Source organism: Gadus chalcogrammus, chromosome 18, assembly GCF_026213295.1.
Source record: "Gadus chalcogrammus isolate NIFS_2021 chromosome 18, NIFS_Gcha_1.0, whole genome shotgun sequence".
Classification (NCBI taxonomy): Eukaryota; Metazoa; Chordata; class Actinopteri; order Gadiformes; family Gadidae; genus Gadus; species Gadus chalcogrammus.
Window position 1 is genome coordinate 9,614,183 of NC_079429.1, and position 4,860 is coordinate 9,619,042.

The following is a 4,860-nucleotide window of genomic DNA, read 5'->3' on the forward strand; positions in this document are numbered from 1 at the left end:
GGTCCGTCCCTGGCTGGGGAACACACTGATCCCCTGCACATTAACAGTGCAGACCTGTGGGGAGTTGACTGTATGTATTGTAGGAGTGTGTAAATACTGACATGCGTAGGTGGTTAAGTGGTTCCACAACCTCTTGGAAACCGTTCTGTTGGCGGTCCCGACCGGACAATAAGGCTTTGGTTTGTGGCTAAACCGAAGAGGAAGTGCATAACTCAGAATTAACATCAAAATTAATCTCATCCTCACAAAAACAACACACAACCCGAACACATAAACCTCATATGTAACACACAATAGCACAACAATACACAACACACGACTTTACACACAACCTCCGACCCCAGTGTGTACCTCCCTCTGCCACCAGTACTGATGTACTGTGTGTAGTGTGTGTGTGTGTGTGTGTGTGTGTGTGTGTGTGTGTGTGTGTGTGTGTGTGTGTGTGTGTGTGTGTGTGTGTGTGTGTGTGTGTGTGTGTGTGTGTGTGTGTGCCTTAAAGGCCAAGGGATTATGCGGTGAACCTGGAAGGAAGAGACAGCCTGGACAGTTCCGGTCCTGCATCAAACTAACCATTGTTCCCGTGGTTACCATATCACAATGTCTCGCAGGATACCGTTGTCGTGGGGTCGATCAGGCGTCGACGTCGCCTTTCAACTGTTTATTTAACCACAGTAGGAGACACAAGGATACATACATATGTAGTACAACCAATGCACACTGGTGTCTGACGGCCTTCGTGCCTCAGCGCTGTCTGTAGCCGTGTCAGCTCGCATATGCGGGTGACAGCTTGCTACACGCTAAAAGCTAAACGCACATCTCATGATCGTTGGCCCTTCCACTTCCACCCTCACGTCCCCCTACCGGCAACCCGGACACCCTGTAGACACAAGGGGTATCATCAAAACACAATGTGTGTTTGTGTGTGTGTGTGTGTGTGTGTGTGTGTGTGTGTGTGTGTGTGTGTGTGTGTGTGTGTGTGTGTGTGTGTGTGTGTGTGTGTGTGTGTGTGTGTGTGTGTGTGTGTGTTTGAAGTGCAGGCCGCTTTTTAAACCTCTTTACGCGTATCTTCTTACCTCCTCTCCTCTCCTTTCACTCTTTTTTCCAGATTACTCAGAGTTGAATTACAATCTGTTTATAGCTATTAGCTAAACAGATAACAGATCAAAGAGCTTATTGAAGCATTGCTCTTTGGGTTACGGAGAAGCAGATGTCTTAGAACTTTGCCCTAAGGACATAAAACAAAAATGCAGAAGAAAAGGTGTTAAAAGGTTTTAGTAATGTGGAACCATTGAGTTCCGTATTGTATAGTGTGAGGGCCGTGGTCCAACATTGTTTAAAGCCACTTCACACTGGCACTAGCTAGGGTGCACAGCCAAGAGAGAAAAACCCTTCTGGAAAAACTAGTTTAATGGAAAGTAACAGACACCTCATATTTTAAAAGAATTAAACAACAACAGAGAAATGTTCACAGCAGACAGAATGCGTCTGAAAAAGTGATGTTTTCTTTTTTAAAAAGGTATAGTTTTACTCCGCTCCAAGAAGACCTGTAACAAGGGGGCAGCACTAAAAATGTCACCGGCATGACAATATAAACGCGAGGGCTGACCTGCATGCAGAAAACAACAACCGTTTCACAAGGTCAACATGCAACATCCAAAAACATCTGCCAATGTGCTGATGACTACAGAAACGCCCCCTCACCGTGATCAAGTAAACAAGTAGTTTGGGCATGCTGCTAAACAGGAGTCCTAACAGAGTTATACGCAGTGCTGGCTGATATTACCTCAGTGCCAGCTGGAGAAGTAAACAAACAACACCATACTGCTAAAACAGGAGCATTTGCTCCCTAAAAAGTCTCCGTATGTTGCAAGATGCATATACCAATGCACAACTGCATGATTACCACATCAATATACACAGTGATATGAATATCAAAACTGTTAAGCTAATTGGGAATATTGTGACACAAAAATCTTGATGCCTCCCTCAAGACATTTGTTAAAACAATAGGATTACTTCCCAGCTAAAAAAAAGGGTCTTGGTTCGAAAACCATAATACCCCTGAAGAATGAAAAATCCCTTACCTCAACCTGCTCCTTAATAGCATGTCCCTATACTAAAATAAAAGCGTGTCAATAAACAGTCAGATAATTCTTTTTTTCCATCTTGACTTCAGCAGTGGGACATTAAAAGGGATTTTGGAACTCCTAAATATCTGGACCCAATCTCTCATTCCGTCCCCTAAGCCAAAACAACTTTCTAGCCGATGGGATTATTCAGCTTTTACAACATGCCCCCAATGTGTATCTGAACTGCTACCATAAAAGGATTTTGTTTTGCTACCAGTTTCTCAAAAAAGATGGTTAGATCTAATCCATTAGAGATTTGTTTGAGCCAAGGGCTGCATTTTCACGTTTAACTTTCAGGTATTAATAATATTAAGTCTATATTATGTCTAAAATACAATATTTGAAGTATGTGTATGTGTGTGTGTGTGTATGTGTGTGTGCGTGTGCGTGTGCGTGTGCGTGTGCGTGTGCGTGTGCGTGTGTGTGTGTGTGTGCGCGCGCGTGCGTGTGTGTGTCTTTCCTTTTCTTTTGAAAGGGTAGAACAAACGTGTGTTCTGTCTCTTTATGGCTCCAGCAGATGACAAAGTCCATTACTCAGAAAGGGTCTCCAGAACTCTCCAGAATGTAGTAAAACGTTTAATTCTCCAGAAAAGTGACAGTGATTAGTCCCGGCAGCCTCCATTTCAAAACAAAACAAGCAATTAAGGGAACGATCAGACAAACGGACACGCATACATGCAAGCACACACCTACACCTAAACACACACAGGCATACAAACACACTTACACAAATACATGCCCGCACATATACACAACTACATACACAACACATATATATACACAACTACATACATAAGCATGCACGGATGCACACACACACCTACACACATACACACACACACACACACACACACACAAACACACAAACACACACACACACATAGCTAAATAAATACCCACACAATCACACATACCGACATAATTACAGACGCATACAGATAAATGCATATACCTACAACCACACAAGGACAAAGACACACACACACACGAACACACACACACACACACACACACACACACACACACACACACACACACACACACACACACACACACACACACACACACACACACACACACACACACACACACACACACACAAACACACCGTGAGACATTTGGTCCTGATTGAAGGCAAACCAAGAGGCCAGACAGGGGACATGCCAATCAGAAGAGACATGTCACTCCTCAATGATGACAAATTGTGCTTAAGATCACCTTCCAATTAACTCCTGGTGCCGGGCGTGTTCACACACACACACAGACACACAGACACACATGCACACACGCACACATGCACACACGCACACACACACACATACACACACACACACACACATACACACCTCTCCACTAGATGGAGATCAATGTGTCTCAGGTGTCCCACGGATGACACTTCACCCCCAGTTCACAAGTTCTGAGGAGGAGGTGGAGGAGGAGGAGCAGGAGAGTGAGGAGGAGGAGGAGGAGGAGGAGGAGGAGGAGGAGGAGGAGGAGGAGGAGGAGGAGGAGCAGGAGAGTGAGGAGGAGGAGGAGGAGGAGCAGGAGAGTGAGGAGGAGGAGCAGGAGAGTGAGGAGGAGGAGGAGGAGGAGGAGGAGGAGCAGGAGAGTGAGGAGGAGGAGGAGGAGGAGGGGGAGCAGGAGGGGGAGGAGGATGAGGAGGAGGAGGGGGAGCAGGAGGGGGAGGAGAAGGAGGAGGTGGAGGAGGGGGAGGAGGAGGGGGAGGGGTGGAGGAGCAGGAGGGGGAGGAAGGGGAGGGAGGGACGACAACAGATGATGGATTCGCTACCACCCCTGTTGCACCCCTTCGTAGGAGTAGAAGGAGGGGGATGCAGAGATGAGTAGATAGTGGGGAGGGAGAAGGAGAAGTAGAGAGTGGGTGAGAGAGAGGGGAAGGTGGGAGATAGAGACGGAGAGAGAGGGAGGAGTTGAAAAAGAGAGCAAACAGAGTGTGAGAAGAAGCGAAAGAGAGAACAACATGTTTGATGAATAATTGTATTTGGATATGTTTGAAAAATTCTTAAGCGAAAACTAAGTGTTTATTTGGGCCTTGATTCAAACAAAGATTAACTATGAACGATAAGAATAAAATAATAAAAGAGAATGAGAGAATGGAAGAGAGTGCGAGAGAGCTTGAGATTAAAAGTGAGTGACAGTGTAAATGTGTGTGACATAGAAAGAGAGCTCAAACGGGGTTGAGTTGGAGACAGAGAGAGTATACGAGAATGAGAGAGAGAGAATATATGAGAGAGAGAGAGAGAGAGAGAGAGAGAGAGAGAGAGAGAGAGAGAGAGAGAGAGAGAGAGAGAGAGAGAGAGAGAGAGAGAGAGAGAGAGAGAGTCATTTGGTTCCTGGTAGCCCCCTCACCTGTTTCTCATATTGACTCCACTACTGCCCCTACTGTTTCCTAAATGGGCTTGTTGCCAGGGAAACAAACATAAACATGGCCGACGGCGGCAGCGCTACACTAACATTGTCTTTGTCAACACATGAGGGATGGGAGGTTTCACATCGCACGTCTCGGAAGCCACTAGAATATGCAGGAATGCTTTTCATCCGACCACTATCTCCGGTACATCGTGGTTCTGGGGATATTTCAGACGCCTCTGGTCTCCCCACTACTTGTTCCTCTGTATTTCTTTCCTTGGGTCTTGGTGTCCATCCCTCCCATCATCCCTCCTCCATCATCACTCCTTCTATTCCTACATTTACTCCTTGATTGAAACGTACG